Source organism: Oncorhynchus mykiss, unplaced genomic scaffold, assembly GCF_013265735.2.
Source record: "Oncorhynchus mykiss isolate Arlee unplaced genomic scaffold, USDA_OmykA_1.1 un_scaffold_419, whole genome shotgun sequence".
Lineage (NCBI taxonomy): Eukaryota > Metazoa > Chordata > Actinopteri > Salmoniformes > Salmonidae > Oncorhynchus > Oncorhynchus mykiss.
This window is the reverse complement of record NW_023493866.1, coordinates 2,501-20,238: the sequence shown is the minus strand read 5'-3', so window position 1 is coordinate 20,238 and position 17,738 is coordinate 2,501. Positions and strand designations below refer to the sequence as shown.

Below are 17,738 nucleotides of genomic sequence, written 5' to 3'. Positions count from 1 at the left end.
TCTTCCACTTTTGAGTGACACAAAGATGCTTATCTAAATGGTGGAAATGCAACAGCTGTTAATCAGGCTCACTTTGACTTTACATAGTGCACCAAGAGATAGTTTCTCGCTTACGGCCACACCGGCCTGAGTACGCCTGATCTCGTCCGATCTCGGAAGCTAAGCAGGGTCGGGCCTGGTTAGTACTTGGATGGGAGACCGCCTGGGAATACCAGGTGCTGTAAGCTTTTTGTCACTGCCTTGTGGAATTTCAACTCTTTGTCCGTTTTTTCCCACAAGGCTGAAATATGTGCCCTCGCTTTGAAATAAGTAAGCAAGGTTAGTTTGTATTTCATCCAACAATCTGTGCTACAAATTATGGCTACAGTATATGCAATTTCATCCACTTTTTGAGATTGCCTTTCGCTTACGGCCACACGGCCTGAGTACGCCTGATCTCGTCCGATCTCGGAAGCTAAGCAGGGTCGGGCCTGGTTAGTACTTGGATGGGAGACCGCCTGGGAATACCAGGTGCTGTAAGCTTTTTGTCACTGCCTTGTGGAATTTCAACTCTTTGTCCGTTTTTTCCCACAAGGCTGAAATATGTGCCCTCGCTTTGAAATAAGTAAGCAAGGTTAGTTTGTATTTCATCCAACAATCTGTGCTACAAATTATGGCTACAGTATATGCAATTTCTTCCACTTTTTGAGTGACACAAAGATGCTTATCTAAATGGTGGAAATGCAACAGCTGTTAATCAGGCTCACTTTGACTTTACATAGTGCACCAAGAGATAGTTTCTCGCTTACGGCCACACCGGCCTGAGTACGCCTGATCTCGTCCGATCTCGGAAGCTAAGCAGGGTCGGGCCTGGTTAGTACTTGGATGGGAGACCGCCTGGGAATACCAGGTGCTGTAAGCTTTTTGTCACTGCCTTGTGGAATTTCAACTCTTTGTCCGTTTTTTCCCACAAGGCTGAAATATGTGCCCTCGCTTTGAAATAAGTAAGCAAGGTTAGTTTGTATTTCATCCAACAATCTGTGCTACAAATTATGGCTACAGTATATGCAATTTCATCCACTTTTTGAGTGAGATGCTTATCTTGGAAATGCAACAGCTGTAATCAGGCTCACTTTGACTTTAATGGTGCCAAGAGATAGTTCTCGTTACGGCCACACGGCCTGAGTACGCCTGATCTCGTCCGATCTCGGAAGCTAAGCAGGGTCGGGCCTGGTTAGTACTTGGATGGGAGACCGCCTGGGAATACCAGGTGCTGTAAGCTTTTTGTCACTGCCTTGTGGAATTTCAACTCTTTGTCCGTTTTTTCCCACAAGGCTGAAATATGTGCCCTCGCTTTGAAATAAGTAAGCAAGGTTAGTTTGTATTTCATCCAACAATCTGTGCTACAAATTATGGCTACAGTATATGCAATTTCTTCCACTTTTTGAGTGACACAAAGATGCTTATCTAAAGGTGGAAATGCAACAGCTGTTAATCAGGCTCACTTTGACTTTACATAGTGCACCAAGAGATAGTTTCCGCTTACGGCCACACCGGCCTGAGTACGCCTGATCTCGTCCGATCTCGGAAGCTAAGCAGGGTCGGGCCTGGTTAGTACTTGGATGGGAGACCGCCTGGGAATACCAGGTGCTGTAAGCTTTTTGTCACTGCCTTGTGGAATTTCAACTCTTTGTCCGTTTTTTCCCACAAGGCTGAAATATGTGCCCTCGCTTTGAAATAAGTAAGCAAGGTTAGTTTGTATTTCATCCAACAATCTGTGCTACAAATTATGGCTACAGTATATGCAATTTTTCCACTTTGAGTGACACAAAGATGCTTATCTAAATTGTGGAAATGCAACAGCTGTTATCAGGCTCACTTTGACTTACATAGTGCACCAAGAGATAGTTTCGCTTACGGCCACACCGGCCTGAGTACGCCTGATCTCGTCCGATCTCGGAAGCTAAGCAGGGTCGGGCCTGGTTAGTACTTGGATGGGAGACCGCCTGGGAATACCAGGTGCTGTAAGCTTTTTGTCACTGCCTTGTGGAATTTCAACTCTTTGTCCGTTTTTTCCCACAAGGCTGAAATATGTGCCCTCGCTTTGAAATAAGTAAGCAAGGTTAGTTTGTATTTCATCCAACAATCTGTGCTACAAATTATGGCTACAGTATATGCAATTTCTTCCACTTTTTGAGTGACACAAAGATGCTTATCTAAATGGTGGAAATGCAACAGCTGTTAATCAGGCTCACTTGACTTTACATAGTGCCAAGAGATAGTTTCTCGCTTACGGCCACACCGGCCTGAGTACGCCTGATCTCGTCCGATCTCGGAAGCTAAGCAGGGTCGGGCCTGGTTAGTACTTGGATGGGAGACCGCCTGGGAATACCAGGTGCTGTAAGCTTTTTGTCACTGCCTTGTGGAATTTCAACTCTTTGTCCGTTTTTTCCCACAAGGCTGAAATATGTGCCCTCGCTTTGAAATAAGTAAGCAAGGTTAGTTTGTATTTCATCCAACAATCTGTGCTACAAATTATGGCTACAGTATATGCAATTTCATCCACTTTTTGAGATTGCCTTTCGCTTACGGCCACACCGGCCTGAGTACGCCTGATCTCGTCCGATCTCGGAAGCTAAGCAGGGTCGGGCCTGGTTAGTACTTGGATGGGAGACCGCCTGGGAATACCAGGTGCTGTAAGCTTTTTGTCACTGCCTTGTGGAATTTCAACTCTTTGTCCGTTTTTTCCCACAAGGCTGAAATATGTGCCCTCGCTTTGAAATAAGTAAGCAAGGTTAGTTTGTATTTCATCCAACAATCTGTGCTACAAATTATGGCTACAGTATATGCAATTTCTTCCACTTTTTGAGTGACACAAAGATGCTTATCTAAATGGTGGAAATGCAACAGCTGTTAATCAGGCTCACTTTGACTTTACATAGTGCACAAGAGATAGTTTCTCGCTTACGGCCACACCGGCCTGAGTACGCCTGATCTCGTCCGATCTCGGAAGCTAAGCAGGGTCGGGCCTGGTTAGTACTTGGATGGGAGACCGCCTGGGAATACCAGGTGCTGTAAGCTTTTTGTCACTGCCTTGTGGAATTTCAACTCTTTGTCCGTTTTTTCCCACAAGGCTGAAATATGTGCCCTCGCTTTGAAATAAGTAAGCAAGGTTAGTTTGTATTTCATCCAACAATCTGTGCTACAAATTATGGCTACAGTATATGCAATTTCTTCCACTTTTTGAGTGACACAAAGATGCTTATCTAAATGGTGGAAATGCAACAGCTGTTAATCAGGCTCACTTTGACTTTACATAGTGCACCAAGAGATAGTTTCTCGCTTACGGCCACACGGCCTGAGTACGCCTGATCTCGTCCGATCTCGGAAGCTAAGCAGGGTCGGGCCTGGTTAGTACTTGGATGGGAGACCGCCTGGGAATACCAGGTGCTGTAAGCTTTTTGTCACTGCCTTGTGGAATTTCAACTCTTTGTCCGTTTTTTCCACAAGGCTGAAATATGTGCCCTCGCTTTGAAATAAGTAAGCAAGGTTAGTTTGTATTTCATCCAACAATCTGTGCTACAAATTATGGCTACAGTATATGCAATTTCATCCACTTTTTGAGATTGCCTTTCGCTTACGGCCACACCGGCCTGAGTACGCCTGATCTCGTCCGATCTCGGAAGCTAAGCAGGGTCGGGCCTGGTTAGTACTTGGATGGGGAGACCGCCTGGGAATACCAGGTGCTGTAAGCTTTTTGTCACTGCCTTGTGGAATTTCAACTCTTTGTCCGTTTTTTCCCACAAGGCTGAAATATGTGCCCTCGCTTTGAAATAAGTAAGCAAGGTTAGTTTGTATTTCATCCAACAATCTGTGCTACAAATTATGGCTACAGTATATGCAATTTCATCCACTTTTTGAGATTGCCTTTCGCTTACGGCCACACCGGCCTGAGTACGCCTGATCTCGTCCGATCTCGGAAGCTAAGCAGGGTCGGGCCTGGTTAGTACTTGGATGGGAGACCGCCTGGGAATACCAGGTGCTGTAAGCTTTTTGTCACTGCCTTGTGGAATTTCAACTCTTTGTCCGTTTTTCCCACAAGGCTGAAATATGTGCCCTCGCTTTGAAATAAGTAAGCAAGGTTAGTTTGTATTTCATCCAACAATCTGTGCTACAAATTATGGCTACAGTATATGCAATTTCATCCACTTTTTGAGATTGCCTTTCGCTTACGGCCACACCGGCCTGAGTACGCCTGATCTCGTCCGATCTCGGAAGCTAAGCAGGGTCGGGCCTGGTTAGTACTTGGATGGGAGACCGCCTGGGAATACCAGGTGCTGTAAGCTTTTTGTCACTGCCTTGTGGAATTTCAACTCTTTGTCCGTTTTTCCCACAAGGCTGAAATATGTGCCCTCGCTTTGAAATAAGTAAGCAAGGTTAGTTTGTATTTCATCCAACAATCTGTGCTACAAATTATGGCTACAGTATATGCAATTTCATCCACTTTTTGAGATTGCCTTTCGCTTACGGCCACACCGGCCTGAGTACGCCTGATCTCGTCCGATCTCGGAAGCTAAGCAGGGTCGGGCCTGGTTAGTACTTGGATGGGAGACCGCCTGGGAATACCAGGTGCTGTAAGCTTTTTGTCACTGCCTTGTGGAATTTCAACTCTTTGTCCGTTTTTTCCCACAAGGCTGAAATATGTGCCCTCGCTTTGAAATAAGTAAGCAAGGTTAGTTTGTATTTCATCCAACAATCTGTGCTACAAATTATGGCTACAGTATATGCAATTTCATCCACTTTTTGAGATTGCCTTTCGCTTACGGCCACACCGGCCTGAGTACGCCTGATCTCGTCCGATCTCGGAAGCTAAGCAGGGTCGGGCCTGGTTAGTACTTGGATGGGAGACCGCCTGGGAATACCAGGTGCTGTAAGCTTTTTGTCACTGCCTTGTGGAATTTCAACTCTTTGTCCGTTTTTCCCACAAGGCTGAAATATGTGCCCTCGCTTTGAAATAAGTAAGCAAGGTTAGTTTGTATTTCATCCAACAATCTGTGCTACAAATTATGGCTACAGTATATGCAATTTCTTCCACTTTTGAGTGACACAAAGATGCTTATCTAAATGGTGGAAATGCAACAGCTGTTAATCAGGCTCACTTTGACTTTACATAGTGCACCAAGAGATAGTTCTCGCTTACGGCCACACCGGCCTGAGTACGCCTGATCTCGTCCGATCTCGGAAGCTAAGCAGGGTCGGGCCTGGTTAGTACTTGGATGGGAGAGACGCCTGGGAATACCAGGTGCTGTAAGCTTTTTGTCACTGCCTTGTGGAATTTCAACTCTTTGTCCGTTTTTTCCCACAAGGCTGAAATATGTGCCCTCGCTTTGAAATAAGTAAGCAAGGTTAGTTTGTATTTCATCCAACAATCTGTGCTACAAATTATGGCTACAGTATATGCAATTTCATCCACTTTTGAGATTGCCTTTCGCTTACGGCCACACCGGCCTGAGTACGCCTGATCTCGTCCGATCTCGGAAGCTAAGCAGGGTCGGGCCTGGTTAGTACTTGGATGGGAGACCGCCTGGGAATACCAGGTGCTGTAAGCTTTTTGTCACTGCCTTGTGGAATTTCAACTCTTTGTCCGTTTTTTCCCACAAGGCTGAAATATGTGCCCTCGCTTTGAAATAAGTAAGCAAGGTTAGTTTGTATTTCATCCAACAATCTGTGCTACAAATTATGGCTACAGTATATGCAATTTCATCCACTTTTTGAGATTGCCTTTCGCTTACGGCCACACCGGCCTGAGTACGCCTGATCTCGTCCGATCTCGGAAGCTAAGCAGGGTCGGGCCTGGTTAGTACTTGGATGGGAGACCGCCTGGGAATACCAGGTGCTGTAAGCTTTTTGTCACTGCCTTGTGGAATTTCAACTCTTTGTCCGTTTTTCCCACAAGGCTGAAATATGTGCCCTCGCTTTGAAATAAGTAAGCAAGGTTAGTTTGTATTTCATCCAACAATCTGTGCTACAAATTATGGCTACAGTATATGCAATTTCTTCCACTTTTGAGTGACACAAAGATGCTTATCTAAATGGTGGAAATGCAACAGCTGTTAATCAGGCTCACTTTGACTTTACATGGTGCACCAAGAGATAGTTTCTCGCTTACGGCCACACCGGCCTGAGTACGCCTGATCTCGTCCGATCTCGGAAGCTAAGCAGGGTCGGGCCTGGTTAGTACTTGGATGGGAGACCGCCTGGGAATACCAGGTGCTGTAAGCTTTTTGTCACTGCCTTGTGGAATTTCAACTCTTTGTCCGTTTTTTCCCACAAGGCTGAAATATGTGCCCTCGCTTTGAAATAAGTAAGCAAGGTTAGTTTGTATTTCATCCAACAATCTGTGCTACAAATTATGGCTACAGTATATGCAATTTCATCCACTTTTTGAGATTGCCTTTCGCTTACGGCCACACCGGCCTGAGTACGCCTGATCTCGTCCGATCTCGGAAGCTAAGCAGGGTCGGGCCTGGTTAGTACTTGGATGGGAGACCGCCTGGGAATACCAGGTGCTGTAAGCTTTTTGTCACTGCCTTGTGGAATTTCAACTCTTTGTCCGTTTTTTCCCACAAGGCTGAAATATGTGCCCTCGCTTTGAAATAAGTAAGCAAGGTTAGTTTGTATTTCATCCAACAATCTGTGCTACAAATTATGGCTACAGTATATGCAATTTCATCCACTTTTGAGATTGCCTTTCGCTTACGGCCACACCGGCCTGAGTACGCCTGATCTCGTCCGATCTCGGAAGCTAAGCAGGGTCGGGCCTGGTTAGTACTTGGATGGGAGACCGCCTGGGAATACCAGGTGCTGTAAGCTTTTTGTCACTGCCTTGTGGAATTTCAACTCTTTGTCCGTTTTTTCCCACAAGGCTGAAATATGTGCCCTCGCTTTGAAATAAGTAAGCAAGGTTAGTTTGTATTTCATCCAACAATCTGTGCTACAAATTATGGCTACAGTATATGCAATTTCTTCCACTTTTGAGTGACACAAAGATGCTTATCTAAATGGTGGAAATGCAACAGCTGTTAATCAGGCTCACTTTGACTTTACATGGTGCACCAAGAGATAGTTCTCGCTTACGGCCACACCGGCCTGAGTACGCCTGATCTCGTCCGATCTCGGAAGCTAAGCAGGGTCGGGCCTGGTTAGTACTGGATGGGAGGACCGCCTGGGAATACCAGGTGCTGTAAGCTTTTTGTCACTGCCTTGTGGAATTTCAACTCTTTGTCCGTTTTTCCCACAAGGCTGAAATATGTGCCCTCGCTTTGAAATAAGTAAGCAAGGTTAGTTTGTATTTCATCCAACAATCTGTGCTACAAATTATGGCTACAGTATATGCAATTTCATCCACTTTTGAGATTGCCTTTCGCTTACGGCCACACCGGCCTGAGTACGCCTGATCTCGTCCGATCTCGGAAGCTAAGCAGGGTCGGGCCTGGTTAGTACTTGGATGGGAGACCGCCTGGGAATACCAGGTGCTGTAAGCTTTTTGTCACTGCCTTGTGGAATTTCAACTCTTTGTCCGTTTTTTCCCACAAGGCTGAAATATGTGCCCTCGCTTTGAAATAAGTAAGCAAGGTTAGTTTGTATTTCATCCAACAATCTGTGCTACAAATTATGGCTACAGTATATGCAATTTCATCCACTTTTTGAGATTGCCTTTCGCTTACGGCCACACCGGCCTGAGTACGCCTGATCTCGTCCGATCTCGGAAGCTAAGCAGGGTCGGGCCTGGTTAGTACTTGGATGGGAGACCGCCTGGGAATACCAGGTGCTGTAAGCTTTTTGTCACTGCCTTGTGGAATTTCAACTCTTTGTCCGTTTTTTCCCACAAGGCTGAAATATGTGCCCTCGCTTTGAAATAAGTAAGCAAGGTTAGTTTGTATTTCATCCAACAATCTGTGCTACAAATTATGGCTACAGTATATGCAATTTCATCCACTTTTTGAGATTGCCTTTCGCTTACGGCCCACCGGCCTGAGTACGCCTGATCTCGTCCGATCTCGGAAGCTAAGCAGGGTCGGGCCTGGTTAGTACTTGGATGGGAGACCGCCTGGGAATACCAGGTGCTGTAAGCTTTTGTCACTGCCTTGTGGAATTTCAACTCTTTGTCCGTTTTTTCCCACAAGGCTGAAATATGTGCCCTCGCTTTGAAATAAGTAAGCAAGGTTAGTTTGTATTTCATCCAACAATCTGTGCTACAAATTATGGCTACAGTATATGCAATTTCTCCACTTTTTGAGTGACACAAGATGCTTATCTAAATGGTGGAAATGCAACAGCTGTTAATCAGGCTCACTTTGACTTTACATGGTGCACCAAGAGATAGTTTCTCGCTTACGGCCACACCGGCCTGAGTACGCCTGATCTCGTCCGATCTCGGAAGCTAAGCAGGGTCGGGCCTGGTTAGTACTTGGATGGGAGACCGCCTGGGAATACCAGGTGCTGTAAGCTTTTTGTCACTGCCTTGTGGAATTTCAACTCTTTGTCCGTTTTTTCCCACAAGGCTGAAATATGTGCCCTCGCTTTGAAATAAGTAAGCAAGGTTAGTTTGTATTTCATCCAACAATCTGTGCTACAAATTATGGCTACAGTATATGCAATTTCATCCACTTTTGAGATTGCCTTTCGCTTACGGCCACACCGGCCTGAGTACGCCTGATCTCGTCCGATCTCGGAAGCTAAGCAGGGTCGGGCCTGGTTAGTACTTGGATGGGAGACCGCCTGGGAATACCAGGTGCTGTAAGCTTTTTGTCACTGCCTTGTGGAATTTCAACTCTTTGTCCGTTTTTTCCCACAAGGCTGAAATATGTGCCCTCGCTTTGAAATAAGTAAGCAAGGTTAGTTTGTATTTCATCCAACAATCTGTGCTACAAATTATGGCTACAGTATATGCAATTTCATCCACTTTTGAGATTGCCTTTCGCTTACGGCCACACCGGCCTGAGTACGCCTGATCTCGTCCGATCTCGGAAGCTAAGCAGGGTCGGGCCTGGTTAGTACTTGGATGGGAGACCGCCTGGGAATACCAGGTGCTGTAAGCTTTTTGTCACTGCCTTGTGGAATTTCAACTCTTTGTCCGTTTTTCCCACAAGGCTGAAATATGTGCCCTCGCTTTGAAATAAGTAAGCAAGGTTAGTTTGTATTTCATCCAACAATCTGTGCTACAAATTATGGCTACAGTATATGCAATTTCTTCCACTTTTGAGTGACACAAAGATGCTTATCTAAATGGTGGAAATGCAACAGCTGTTAATCAGGCACTTTGACTTTACATGGTGCACAAGAGATAGTTTCTCGCTTACGGACCGGCCGAGTACGCCTGATCTCGTCCGATCTCGGAAGCTAAGCAGGGTCGGGCCTGGTTAGTACTTGGATGGGAGACCGCCTGGGAATACCAGGTGCTGTAAGCTTTTTGTCACTGCCTTGTGGAATTTCAACTCTTTGTCCGTTTTTTCCCACAAGGCTGAAATATGTGCCCTCGCTTTGAAATAAGTAAGCAAGGTTAGTTTGTATTTCATCCAACAATCTGTGCTACAAATTATGGCTACAGTATATGCAATTTCTTCCACTTTTTGAGTGACACAAAGATGCTTATCTAAATGGTGAAATGCAACAGCTGTTAATCAGGCTCACTTGACTTTACATGGTGCACAAGAGATAGTTTCTCGCTTACGGCCACACCGGCCTGAGTACGCCTGATCTCGTCCGATCTCGGAAGCTAAGCAGGGTCGGGCCTGGTTAGTACTTGGATGGGAGACCGCCTGGGAATACCAGGTGCTGTAAGCTTTTTGTCACTGCCTTGTGGAATTTCAACTCTTTGTCCGTTTTTTCCCACAAGGCTGAAATATGTGCCCTCGCTTTGAAATAAGTAAGCAAGGTTAGTTTGTATTTCATCCAACAATCTGTGCTACAAATTATGGCTACAGTATATGCAATTTCATCCACTTTTTGAGATTGCCTTTCGCTTACGGCCACACCGGCCTGAGTACGCCTGATCTCGTCCGATCTCGGAAGCTAAGCAGGGTCGGGCCTGGTTAGTACTTGGATGGGAGACCGCCTGGGAATACCAGGTGCTGTAAGCTTTTTGTCACTGCCTTGTGGAATTTCAACTCTTTGTCCGTTTTTTCCCACAAGGCTGAAATATGTGCCCTCGCTTTGAAATAAGTAAGCAAGGTTAGTTTGTATTTCATCCAACAATCTGTGCTACAAATTATGGCTACAGTATATGCAATTTCATCCACTTTTTGAGATTGCCTTTCGCTTACGGCCACACCGGCCTGAGTACGCCTGATCTCGTCCGATCTCGGAAGCTAAGCAGGGTCGGGCCTGGTTAGTACTTGGATGGGAGACCGCCTGGGAATACCAGGTGCTGTAAGCTTTTTGTCACTGCCTTGTGGAATTTCAACTCTTTGTCCGTTTTTTCCCACAAGGCTGAAATATGTGCCCTCGCTTTGAAATAAGTAAGCAAGGTTAGTTTGTATTTCATCCAACAATCTGTGCTACAAATTATGGCTACAGTATATGCAATTTCATCCACTTTTTGAGATTGCCTTTCGCTTACGGCCACACCGGCCTGAGTACGCCTGATCTCGTCCGATCTCGGAAGCTAAGCAGGGTCGGGCCTGGTTAGTACTTGGATGGGAGACCGCCTGGGAATACCAGGTGCTGTAAGCTTTTTGTCACTGCCTTGTGGAATTTCAACTCTTTGTCCGTTTTTTCCCACAAGGCTGAAATATGTGCCCTCGCTTTGAAATAAGTAAGCAAGGTTAGTTTGTATTTCATCCAACAATCTGTGCTACAAATTATGGCTACAGTATATGCAATTTCATCCACTTTTTGAGATTGCCTTTCGCTTACGGCCACACCGGCCTGAGTACGCCTGATCTCGTCCGATCTCGGAAGCTAAGCAGGGTCGGGCCTGGTTAGTACTTGGATGGGAGACCGCCTGGGAATACCAGGTGCTGTAAGCTTTTTGTCACTGCCTTGTGGAATTTCAACTCTTTGTCCGTTTTTTCCCACAAGGCTGAAATATGTGCCCTCGCTTTGAAATAAGTAAGCAAGGTTAGTTTGTATTTCATCCAACAATCTGTGCTACAAATTATGGCTACAGTATATGCAATTTCATCCACTTTTTGAGATTGCCTTTCGCTTACGGCCACACCGGCCTGAGTACGCCTGATCTCGTCCGATCTCGGAAGCTAAGCAGGGTCGGGCCTGGTTAGTACTTGGATGGGAGACCGCCTGGGAATACCAGGTGCTGTAAGCTTTTTGTCACTGCCTTGTGGAATTTCAACTCTTTGTCCGTTTTTTCCCACAAGGCTGAAATATGTGCCCTCGCTTTGAAATAAGTAAGCAAGGTTAGTTTGTATTTCATCCAACAATCTGTGCTACAAATTATGGCTACAGTATATGCAATTTCATCCACTTTTTGAGATTGCCTTTCGCTTACGGCCACACCGGCCTGAGTACGCCTGATCTCGTCCGATCTCGGAAGCTAAGCAGGGTCGGGCCTGGTTAGTACTTGGATGGGAGACCGCCTGGGAATACCAGGTGCTGTAAGCTTTTTGTCACTGCCTTGTGGAATTTCAACTCTTTGTCCGTTTTTTCCCACAAGGCTGAAATATGTGCCCTCGCTTTGAAATAAGTAAGCAAGGTTAGTTTGTATTTCATCCAACAATCTGTGCTACAAATTATGGCTACAGTATATGCAATTTCATCCACTTTTTGAGATTGCCTTTCGCTTACGGCCACACCGGCCTGAGTACGCCTGATCTCGTCCGATCTCGGAAGCTAAGCAGGGTCGGGCCTGGTTAGTACTTGGATGGGAGACCGCCTGGGAATACCAGGTGCTGTAAGCTTTTTGTCACTGCCTTGTGGAATTTCAACTCTTTGTCCGTTTTTTCCCACAAGGCTGAAATATGTGCCCTCGCTTTGAAATAAGTAAGCAAGGTTAGTTTGTATTTCATCCAACAATCTGTGCTACAAATTATGGCTACAGTATATGCAATTTCATCCACTTTTTGAGATGCCTTTCGCTTACGGCCACACCGGCCTGAGTACGCCTGATCTCGTCCGATCTCGGAAGCTAAGCAGGGTCGGGCCTGGTTAGTACTTGGATGGGAGACCGCCTGGGAATACCAGGTGCTGTAAGCTTTTTGTCACTGCCTTGTGGAATTTCAACTCTTTGTCCGTTTTTTCCCACAAGGCTGAAATATGTGCCCTCGCTTTGAAATAAGTAAGCAAGGTTAGTTTGTATTTCATCCAACAATCTGTGCTACAAATTATGGCTACAGTATATGCAATTTCATCCACTTTTTGAGATTGCCTTTCGCTTACGGCCACACGGCCTGAGTACGCCTGATCTCGTCCGATCTCGGAAGCTAAGCAGGGTCGGGCCTGGTTAGTACTTGGATGGGAGACCGCCTGGGAATACCAGGTGCTGTAAGCTTTTTGTCACTGCCTTGTGGAATTTCAACTCTTTGTCCGTTTTTTCCCACAAGGCTGAAATATGTGCCCTCGCTTTGAAATAAGTAAGCAAGGTTAGTTTGTATTTCATCCAACAATCTGTGCTACAAATTATGGCTACAGTATATGCAATTTCATCCACTTTTTGAGATTGCCTTTCGCTTACGGCCACACCGGCCTGAGTACGCCTGATCTCGTCCGATCTCGGAAGCTAAGCAGGGTCGGGCCTGGTTAGTACTTGGATGGGAGACCGCCTGGGAATACCAGGTGCTGTAAGCTTTTTGTCACTGCCTTGTGGAATTTCAACTCTTTGTCCGTTTTTCCCACAAGGCTGAAATATGTGCCCTCGCTTTGAAATAAGTAAGCAAGGTTAGTTTGTATTTCATCCAACAATCTGTGCTACAAATTATGGCTACAGTATATGCAATTTCATCCACTTTTGAGAGATTGCCTTTCGCTTACGGCCACACCGGCCTGAGTACGCCTGATCTCGTCCGATCTCGGAAGCTAAGCAGGGTCGGGCCTGGTTAGTACTTGGATGGGAGACCGCCTGGGAATACCAGGTGCTGTAAGCTTTTTGTCACTGCCTTGTGGAATTTCAACTCTTTGTCCGTTTTTCCCACAAGGCTGAAATATGTGCCCTCGCTTTGAAATAAGTAAGCAAGGTTAGTTTGTATTTCATCCAACAATCTGTGCTACAAATTATGGCTACAGTATATGCAATTTCTTCCACTTTTGAGTGACACAAAGATGCTTATCTAAATGGTGGAAATGCAACAGCTGTTAATCAGGCTCACTTTGACTTTACATGTGCACCAAGAGATAGTTTCTCGCTTACGGCCACACCGGCCTGAGTACGCCTGATCTCGTCCGATCTCGGAAGCTAAGCAGGGTCGGGCCTGGTTAGTACTTGGATGGGAGACCGCCTGGGAATACCAGGTGCTGTAAGCTTTTTGTCACTGCCTTGTGGAATTTCAACTCTTTGTCCGTTTTTTCCCACAAGGCTGAAATATGTGCCCTCGCTTTGAAATAAGTAAGCAAGGTTAGTTTGTATTTCATCCAACAATCTGTGCTACAAATTATGGCTACAGTATATGCAATTTCATCCACTTTTTGAGATTGCCTTTCGCTTACGGCCACACCGGCCTGAGTACGCCTGATCTCGTCCGATCTCGGAAGCTAAGCAGGGTCGGGCCTGGTTAGTACTTGGATGGGAGACCGCCTGGGAATACCAGGTGCTGTAAGCTTTTTGTCACTGCCTTGTGGAATTTCAACTCTTTGTCCGTTTTTTCCCACAAGGCTGAAATATGTGCCCTCGCTTTGAAATAAGTAAGCAAGGTTAGTTTGTATTTCATCCAACAATCTGTGCTACAAATTATGGCTACAGTATATGCAATTTCATCCACTTTTTGAGATTGCCTTTCGCTTACGGCCACACCGGCCTGAGTACGCCTGATCTCGTCCGATCTCGGAAGCTAAGCAGGGTCGGGCCTGGTTAGTACTTGGATGGAGGGAGACCGCCTGGGAATACCAGGTGCTGTAAGCTTTTTGTCACTGCCTTGTGGAATTTCAACTCTTTGTCCGTTTTTCCCACAAGGCTGAAATATGTGCCCTCGCTTTGAAATAAGTAAGCAAGGTTAGTTTGTATTTCATCCAACAATCTGTGCTACAAATTATGGCTACAGTATATGCAATTTCATCCACTTTTTGAGATTGCTTTCGCTTACGGCCACACCGGCCTGAGTACGCCTGATCTCGTCCGATCTCGGAAGCTAAGCAGGGTCGGGCCTGGTTAGTACTTGGATGGGAGACCGCCTGGGAATACCAGGTGCTGTAAGCTTTTTGTCACTGCCTTGTGGAATTTCAACTCTTTGTCCGTTTTTTCCCACAAGGCTGAAATATGTGCCCTCGCTTTGAAATAAGTAAGCAAGGTTAGTTTGTATTTCATCCAACAATCTGTGCTACAAATTATGGCTACAGTATATGCAATTTCATCCACTTTTTGAGATTGCCTTTCGCTTACGGCCACACCGGCCTGAGTACGCCTGATCTCGTCCGATCTCGGAAGCTAAGCAGGGTCGGGCCTGGTTAGTACTTGGATGGGAGACCGCCTGGGAATACCAGGTGCTGTAAGCTTTTTGTCACTGCCTTGTGGAATTTCAACTCTTTGTCCGTTTTTTCCCACAAGGCTGAAATATGTGCCCTCGCTTTGAAATAAGTAAGCAAGGTTAGTTTGTATTTCATCCAACAATCTGTGCTACAAATTATGGCTACAGTATATGCAATTTCATCCACTTTTTGAGATTGCCTTTCGCTTACGGCCACACCGGCCTGAGTACGCCTGATCTCGTCCGATCTCGGAAGCTAAGCAGGGTCGGGCCTGGTTAGTACTTGGATGGGAGACCGCCTGGGAATACCAGGTGCTGTAAGCTTTTTGTCACTGCCTTGTGGAATTTCAACTCTTTGTCCGTTTTTTCCCACAAGGCTGAAATATGTGCCCTCGCTTTGAAATAAGTAAGCAAGGTTAGTTTGTATTTCATCCAACAATCTGTGCTACAAATTATGGCTACAGTATATGCAATTTCATCCACTTTTTGAGATTGCCTTTCGCTTACGGCCACACCGGCCTGAGTACGCCTGATCTCGTCCGATCTCGGAAGCTAAGCAGGGTCGGGCCTGGTTAGTACTTGGATGGGAGACCGCCTGGGAATACCAGGTGCTGTAAGCTTTTTGTCACTGCCTTGTGGAATTTCAACTCTTTGTCCGTTTTTTCCCACAAGGCTGAAATATGTGCCCTCGCTTTGAAATAAGTAAGCAAGGTTAGTTTGTATTTCATCCAACAATCTGTGCTACAAATTATGGCTACAGTATATGCAATTTCTTCCACTTTTTGAGTGACACAAAGATGCTTATCTAAATGGTGAAATGCAACAGCTGTTAATCAGGCTCACTTTGACTTTACATGGTGCACCAAGAGATAGTTTCTCGCTTACGGCCACACCGGCCTGAGTACGCCTGATCTCGTCCGATCTCGGAAGCTAAGCAGGGTCGGGCCTGGTTAGTACTTGGATGGGAGACCGCCTGGGAATACCAGGTGCTGTAAGCTTTTTGTCACTGCCTTGTGGAATTTCAACTCTTTGTCCGTTTTTCCCACAAGGCTGAAATATGTGCCCTCGCTTTGAAATAAGTAAGCAAGGTTAGTTTGTATTTCATCCAACAATCTGTGCTACAAATTATGGCTACAGTATATGCAATTTCATCCACTTTTTGAGATTGCCTTTCGCTTACGGCCACACCGGCCTGAGTACGCCTGATCTCGTCCGATCTCGGAAGCTAAGCAGGGTCGGGCCTGGTTAGTACTTGGATGGGAGACCGCCTGGGAATACCAGGTGCTGTAAGCTTTTTGTCACTGCCTTGTGGAATTTCAACTCTTTGTCCGTTTTTTCCCACAAGGCTGAAATATGTGCCCTCGCTTTGAAATAAGTAAGCAAGGTTAGTTTGTATTTCATCCAACAATCTGTGCTACAAATTATGGCTACAGTATATGCAATTTCATCCACTTTTTGAGATTGCCTTTCGCTTACGGCCACACCGGCCTGAGTACGCCTGATCTCGTCCGATCTCGGAAGCTAAGCAGGGTCGGGCCTGGTTAGTACTTGGATGGGAGACCGCCTGGGAATACCAGGTGCTGTAAGCTTTTTGTCACTGCCTTGTGGAATTTCAACTCTTTGTCCGTTTTTTCCCACAAGGCTGAAATATGTGCCCTCGCTTTGAAATAAGTAAGCAAGGTTAGTTTGTATTTCATCCAACAATCTGTGCTACAAATTATGGCTACAGTATATGCAATTTCATCCACTTTTTGAGATTGCCTTTCGCTTACGGCCACACCGGCCTGAGTACGCCTGATCTCGTCCGATCTCGGAAGCTAAGCAGGGTCGGGCCTGGTTAGTACTTGGATGGGAGACCGCCTGGGAATACCAGGTGCTGTAAGCTTTTTGTCACTGCCTTGTGGAATTTCAACTCTTTGTCCGTTTTTTCCCACAAGGCTGAAATATGTGCCCTCGCTTTGAAATAAGTAAGCAAGGTTAGTTTGTATTTCATCCAACAATCTGTGCTACAAATTATGGCTACAGTATATGCAATTTCATCCACTTTTTGAGATTGCCTTTCGCTTACGGCCACACCGGCCTGAGTACGCCTGATCTCGTCCGATCTCGGAAGCTAAGCAGGGTCGGGCCTGGTTAGTACTTGGATGGGAGACCGCCTGGGAATACCAGGTGCTGTAAGCTTTTTGTCACTGCCTTGTGGAATTTCAACTCTTTGTCCGTTTTTTCCCACAAGGCTGAAATATGTGCCCTCGCTTTGAAATAAGTAAGCAAGGTTAGTTTGTATTTCATCCAACAATCTGTGCTACAAATTATGGCTACAGTATATGCAATTTCATCCACTTTTTGAGATTGCCTTTCGCTTACGGCCACACCGGCCTGAGTACGCCTGATCTCGTCCGATCTCGGAAGCTAAGCAGGGTCGGGCCTGGTTAGTACTTGGATGGGAGACCGCCTGGGAATACCAGGTGCTGTAAGCTTTTTGTCACTGCCTTGTGGAATTTCAACTCTTTGTCCGTTTTTTCCCACAAGGCTGAAATATGTGCCCTCGCTTTGAAATAAGTAAGCAAGGTTAGTTTGTATTTCATCCAACAATCTGTGCTACAAATTATGGCTACAGTATATGCAATTTCATCCACTTTTTGAGATTGCCTTTCGCTTACGGCCACACCGGCCTGAGTACGCCTGATCTCGTCCGATCTCGGAAGCTAAGCAGGGTCGGGCCTGGTTAGTACTTGGATGGGAGACCGCCTGGGAATACCAGGTGCTGTAAGCTTTTGTCACTGCCTTGTGGAATTTCAACTCTTTGTCCGTTTTTCCCACAAGGCTGAAATATGTGCCCTCGCTTTGAAATAAGTAAGCAAGGTTAGTTTGTATTTCATCCAACAATCTGTGCTACAAATTATGGCTACAGTATATGCAATTTCTTCCACTTTTTGAGTGACACAAAGATGCTTATCTAAATGGTGGAAATGCAACAGCTGTTAATCAGGCTCACTTTGACTTTACATGGTGCACCAAGAGATAGTTTCTCGCTTACGGCCACACGGCCTGAGTACGCCTGATCTCGTCCGATCTCGGAAGCTAAGCAGGGTCGGGCCTGGTTAGTACTTGGATGGGAGACCGCCT

At 45.9% G+C, this 17,738-nt stretch overlaps 47 non-coding genes and 9 pseudogenes across 47 annotated transcripts; all 56 read left to right on the top strand.

Annotated features, from left to right (window-relative positions):
- Positions 1 to 108: 108 nt before the first annotated feature.
- Positions 109 to 227, top strand: LOC118956446. Its single transcript, XR_005045996.1, has one exon. It is a non-coding gene; the product is annotated as a 5S ribosomal RNA (ribosomal RNA).
- A 177-nt stretch (positions 228 to 404) lies between these two features.
- LOC118956401 lies at positions 405 to 522 on the top strand (annotated as a pseudogene).
- Positions 523 to 782: 260 nt separating this feature from the next.
- On the top strand, positions 783 to 901 carry LOC118956445. The gene has a single exon (XR_005045995.1). It is a non-coding gene; the product is annotated as a 5S ribosomal RNA (ribosomal RNA).
- Positions 902 to 1,143: 242 nt separating this feature from the next.
- Positions 1,144 to 1,261, top strand: LOC118956416 (annotated as a pseudogene).
- Positions 1,262 to 1,519: 258 nt separating this feature from the next.
- On the top strand, positions 1,520 to 1,638 carry LOC118956443. Its single transcript, XR_005045993.1, has one exon. It is a non-coding gene; the product is annotated as a 5S ribosomal RNA (ribosomal RNA).
- A 253-nt stretch (positions 1,639 to 1,891) lies between these two features.
- On the top strand, positions 1,892 to 2,010 carry LOC118956442. The gene has a single exon (XR_005045992.1). It is a non-coding gene; the product is annotated as a 5S ribosomal RNA (ribosomal RNA).
- Positions 2,011 to 2,267: 257 nt separating this feature from the next.
- Positions 2,268 to 2,386, top strand: LOC118956441. The gene has a single exon (XR_005045991.1). It is a non-coding gene; the product is annotated as a 5S ribosomal RNA (ribosomal RNA).
- Positions 2,387 to 2,563: 177 nt separating this feature from the next.
- LOC118956440 lies at positions 2,564 to 2,682 on the top strand. The gene has a single exon (XR_005045990.1). It is a non-coding gene; the product is annotated as a 5S ribosomal RNA (ribosomal RNA).
- A 259-nt stretch (positions 2,683 to 2,941) lies between these two features.
- On the top strand, positions 2,942 to 3,060 carry LOC118956439. The gene has a single exon (XR_005045989.1). It is a non-coding gene; the product is annotated as a 5S ribosomal RNA (ribosomal RNA).
- Positions 3,061 to 3,320: 260 nt separating this feature from the next.
- Positions 3,321 to 3,438, top strand: LOC118956400 (annotated as a pseudogene).
- Positions 3,439 to 3,614: 176 nt separating this feature from the next.
- LOC118956386 lies at positions 3,615 to 3,734 on the top strand. Its single transcript, XR_005045968.1, has one exon. It is a non-coding gene; the product is annotated as a 5S ribosomal RNA (ribosomal RNA).
- A 177-nt stretch (positions 3,735 to 3,911) lies between these two features.
- On the top strand, positions 3,912 to 4,030 carry LOC118956438. The gene has a single exon (XR_005045988.1). It is a non-coding gene; the product is annotated as a 5S ribosomal RNA (ribosomal RNA).
- Positions 4,031 to 4,206: 176 nt separating this feature from the next.
- Positions 4,207 to 4,325, top strand: LOC118956437. Its single transcript, XR_005045987.1, has one exon. It is a non-coding gene; the product is annotated as a 5S ribosomal RNA (ribosomal RNA).
- Positions 4,326 to 4,501: 176 nt separating this feature from the next.
- LOC118956436 lies at positions 4,502 to 4,620 on the top strand. Its single transcript, XR_005045986.1, has one exon. It is a non-coding gene; the product is annotated as a 5S ribosomal RNA (ribosomal RNA).
- Positions 4,621 to 4,797: 177 nt separating this feature from the next.
- LOC118956435 lies at positions 4,798 to 4,916 on the top strand. Its single transcript, XR_005045985.1, has one exon. It is a non-coding gene; the product is annotated as a 5S ribosomal RNA (ribosomal RNA).
- Positions 4,917 to 5,173: 257 nt separating this feature from the next.
- On the top strand, positions 5,174 to 5,293 carry LOC118956409 (annotated as a pseudogene).
- A 176-nt stretch (positions 5,294 to 5,469) lies between these two features.
- Positions 5,470 to 5,588, top strand: LOC118956434. Its single transcript, XR_005045984.1, has one exon. It is a non-coding gene; the product is annotated as a 5S ribosomal RNA (ribosomal RNA).
- A 177-nt stretch (positions 5,589 to 5,765) lies between these two features.
- On the top strand, positions 5,766 to 5,884 carry LOC118956432. Its single transcript, XR_005045982.1, has one exon. It is a non-coding gene; the product is annotated as a 5S ribosomal RNA (ribosomal RNA).
- A 258-nt stretch (positions 5,885 to 6,142) lies between these two features.
- On the top strand, positions 6,143 to 6,261 carry LOC118956431. Its single transcript, XR_005045981.1, has one exon. It is a non-coding gene; the product is annotated as a 5S ribosomal RNA (ribosomal RNA).
- A 177-nt stretch (positions 6,262 to 6,438) lies between these two features.
- LOC118956430 lies at positions 6,439 to 6,557 on the top strand. Its single transcript, XR_005045979.1, has one exon. It is a non-coding gene; the product is annotated as a 5S ribosomal RNA (ribosomal RNA).
- A 176-nt stretch (positions 6,558 to 6,733) lies between these two features.
- Positions 6,734 to 6,852, top strand: LOC118956429. The gene has a single exon (XR_005045978.1). It is a non-coding gene; the product is annotated as a 5S ribosomal RNA (ribosomal RNA).
- Positions 6,853 to 7,110: 258 nt separating this feature from the next.
- LOC118956406 lies at positions 7,111 to 7,229 on the top strand (annotated as a pseudogene).
- A 175-nt stretch (positions 7,230 to 7,404) lies between these two features.
- On the top strand, positions 7,405 to 7,523 carry LOC118956421. Its single transcript, XR_005045977.1, has one exon. It is a non-coding gene; the product is annotated as a 5S ribosomal RNA (ribosomal RNA).
- Positions 7,524 to 7,700: 177 nt separating this feature from the next.
- LOC118956410 lies at positions 7,701 to 7,819 on the top strand. The gene has a single exon (XR_005045976.1). It is a non-coding gene; the product is annotated as a 5S ribosomal RNA (ribosomal RNA).
- Positions 7,820 to 7,996: 177 nt separating this feature from the next.
- LOC118956392 lies at positions 7,997 to 8,114 on the top strand. The gene has a single exon (XR_005045974.1). It is a non-coding gene; the product is annotated as a 5S ribosomal RNA (ribosomal RNA).
- Positions 8,115 to 8,371: 257 nt separating this feature from the next.
- LOC118956399 lies at positions 8,372 to 8,490 on the top strand. Its single transcript, XR_005045975.1, has one exon. It is a non-coding gene; the product is annotated as a 5S ribosomal RNA (ribosomal RNA).
- Positions 8,491 to 8,666: 176 nt separating this feature from the next.
- LOC118956388 lies at positions 8,667 to 8,785 on the top strand. Its single transcript, XR_005045970.1, has one exon. It is a non-coding gene; the product is annotated as a 5S ribosomal RNA (ribosomal RNA).
- A 176-nt stretch (positions 8,786 to 8,961) lies between these two features.
- On the top strand, positions 8,962 to 9,080 carry LOC118956377. The gene has a single exon (XR_005045959.1). It is a non-coding gene; the product is annotated as a 5S ribosomal RNA (ribosomal RNA).
- Positions 9,081 to 9,335: 255 nt separating this feature from the next.
- Positions 9,336 to 9,449, top strand: LOC118956424 (annotated as a pseudogene).
- Positions 9,450 to 9,706: 257 nt separating this feature from the next.
- LOC118956366 lies at positions 9,707 to 9,825 on the top strand. The gene has a single exon (XR_005045948.1). It is a non-coding gene; the product is annotated as a 5S ribosomal RNA (ribosomal RNA).
- Positions 9,826 to 10,002: 177 nt separating this feature from the next.
- LOC118956354 lies at positions 10,003 to 10,121 on the top strand. The gene has a single exon (XR_005045936.1). It is a non-coding gene; the product is annotated as a 5S ribosomal RNA (ribosomal RNA).
- Positions 10,122 to 10,298: 177 nt separating this feature from the next.
- LOC118956343 lies at positions 10,299 to 10,417 on the top strand. Its single transcript, XR_005045925.1, has one exon. It is a non-coding gene; the product is annotated as a 5S ribosomal RNA (ribosomal RNA).
- A 177-nt stretch (positions 10,418 to 10,594) lies between these two features.
- LOC118956332 lies at positions 10,595 to 10,713 on the top strand. Its single transcript, XR_005045914.1, has one exon. It is a non-coding gene; the product is annotated as a 5S ribosomal RNA (ribosomal RNA).
- A 177-nt stretch (positions 10,714 to 10,890) lies between these two features.
- On the top strand, positions 10,891 to 11,009 carry LOC118956321. Its single transcript, XR_005045903.1, has one exon. It is a non-coding gene; the product is annotated as a 5S ribosomal RNA (ribosomal RNA).
- A 177-nt stretch (positions 11,010 to 11,186) lies between these two features.
- LOC118956310 lies at positions 11,187 to 11,305 on the top strand. Its single transcript, XR_005045892.1, has one exon. It is a non-coding gene; the product is annotated as a 5S ribosomal RNA (ribosomal RNA).
- A 177-nt stretch (positions 11,306 to 11,482) lies between these two features.
- On the top strand, positions 11,483 to 11,601 carry LOC118956299. Its single transcript, XR_005045881.1, has one exon. It is a non-coding gene; the product is annotated as a 5S ribosomal RNA (ribosomal RNA).
- A 177-nt stretch (positions 11,602 to 11,778) lies between these two features.
- On the top strand, positions 11,779 to 11,897 carry LOC118956288. The gene has a single exon (XR_005045870.1). It is a non-coding gene; the product is annotated as a 5S ribosomal RNA (ribosomal RNA).
- A 176-nt stretch (positions 11,898 to 12,073) lies between these two features.
- LOC118956277 lies at positions 12,074 to 12,192 on the top strand. Its single transcript, XR_005045859.1, has one exon. It is a non-coding gene; the product is annotated as a 5S ribosomal RNA (ribosomal RNA).
- A 177-nt stretch (positions 12,193 to 12,369) lies between these two features.
- LOC118956398 lies at positions 12,370 to 12,487 on the top strand (annotated as a pseudogene).
- A 177-nt stretch (positions 12,488 to 12,664) lies between these two features.
- Positions 12,665 to 12,783, top strand: LOC118956266. Its single transcript, XR_005045848.1, has one exon. It is a non-coding gene; the product is annotated as a 5S ribosomal RNA (ribosomal RNA).
- Positions 12,784 to 12,960: 177 nt separating this feature from the next.
- LOC118956255 lies at positions 12,961 to 13,079 on the top strand. Its single transcript, XR_005045837.1, has one exon. It is a non-coding gene; the product is annotated as a 5S ribosomal RNA (ribosomal RNA).
- A 257-nt stretch (positions 13,080 to 13,336) lies between these two features.
- Positions 13,337 to 13,455, top strand: LOC118956243. Its single transcript, XR_005045825.1, has one exon. It is a non-coding gene; the product is annotated as a 5S ribosomal RNA (ribosomal RNA).
- A 177-nt stretch (positions 13,456 to 13,632) lies between these two features.
- Positions 13,633 to 13,751, top strand: LOC118956232. Its single transcript, XR_005045814.1, has one exon. It is a non-coding gene; the product is annotated as a 5S ribosomal RNA (ribosomal RNA).
- A 177-nt stretch (positions 13,752 to 13,928) lies between these two features.
- On the top strand, positions 13,929 to 14,050 carry LOC118956405 (annotated as a pseudogene).
- Positions 14,051 to 14,225: 175 nt separating this feature from the next.
- LOC118956221 lies at positions 14,226 to 14,344 on the top strand. Its single transcript, XR_005045803.1, has one exon. It is a non-coding gene; the product is annotated as a 5S ribosomal RNA (ribosomal RNA).
- A 177-nt stretch (positions 14,345 to 14,521) lies between these two features.
- Positions 14,522 to 14,640, top strand: LOC118956209. Its single transcript, XR_005045792.1, has one exon. It is a non-coding gene; the product is annotated as a 5S ribosomal RNA (ribosomal RNA).
- A 177-nt stretch (positions 14,641 to 14,817) lies between these two features.
- Positions 14,818 to 14,936, top strand: LOC118956198. The gene has a single exon (XR_005045781.1). It is a non-coding gene; the product is annotated as a 5S ribosomal RNA (ribosomal RNA).
- Positions 14,937 to 15,113: 177 nt separating this feature from the next.
- LOC118956187 lies at positions 15,114 to 15,232 on the top strand. Its single transcript, XR_005045768.1, has one exon. It is a non-coding gene; the product is annotated as a 5S ribosomal RNA (ribosomal RNA).
- A 259-nt stretch (positions 15,233 to 15,491) lies between these two features.
- On the top strand, positions 15,492 to 15,610 carry LOC118956176. Its single transcript, XR_005045757.1, has one exon. It is a non-coding gene; the product is annotated as a 5S ribosomal RNA (ribosomal RNA).
- A 176-nt stretch (positions 15,611 to 15,786) lies between these two features.
- LOC118956165 lies at positions 15,787 to 15,905 on the top strand. The gene has a single exon (XR_005045746.1). It is a non-coding gene; the product is annotated as a 5S ribosomal RNA (ribosomal RNA).
- Positions 15,906 to 16,082: 177 nt separating this feature from the next.
- On the top strand, positions 16,083 to 16,201 carry LOC118956154. The gene has a single exon (XR_005045734.1). It is a non-coding gene; the product is annotated as a 5S ribosomal RNA (ribosomal RNA).
- Positions 16,202 to 16,378: 177 nt separating this feature from the next.
- On the top strand, positions 16,379 to 16,497 carry LOC118956143. Its single transcript, XR_005045722.1, has one exon. It is a non-coding gene; the product is annotated as a 5S ribosomal RNA (ribosomal RNA).
- Positions 16,498 to 16,674: 177 nt separating this feature from the next.
- LOC118956444 lies at positions 16,675 to 16,793 on the top strand. Its single transcript, XR_005045994.1, has one exon. It is a non-coding gene; the product is annotated as a 5S ribosomal RNA (ribosomal RNA).
- A 177-nt stretch (positions 16,794 to 16,970) lies between these two features.
- On the top strand, positions 16,971 to 17,089 carry LOC118956433. Its single transcript, XR_005045983.1, has one exon. It is a non-coding gene; the product is annotated as a 5S ribosomal RNA (ribosomal RNA).
- A 177-nt stretch (positions 17,090 to 17,266) lies between these two features.
- Positions 17,267 to 17,385, top strand: LOC118956360. The gene has a single exon (XR_005045942.1). It is a non-coding gene; the product is annotated as a 5S ribosomal RNA (ribosomal RNA).
- A 258-nt stretch (positions 17,386 to 17,643) lies between these two features.
- LOC118956397 overlaps positions 17,644 to 17,738 on the top strand; it is a 118-nt pseudogene continuing 23 nt past the window's right edge.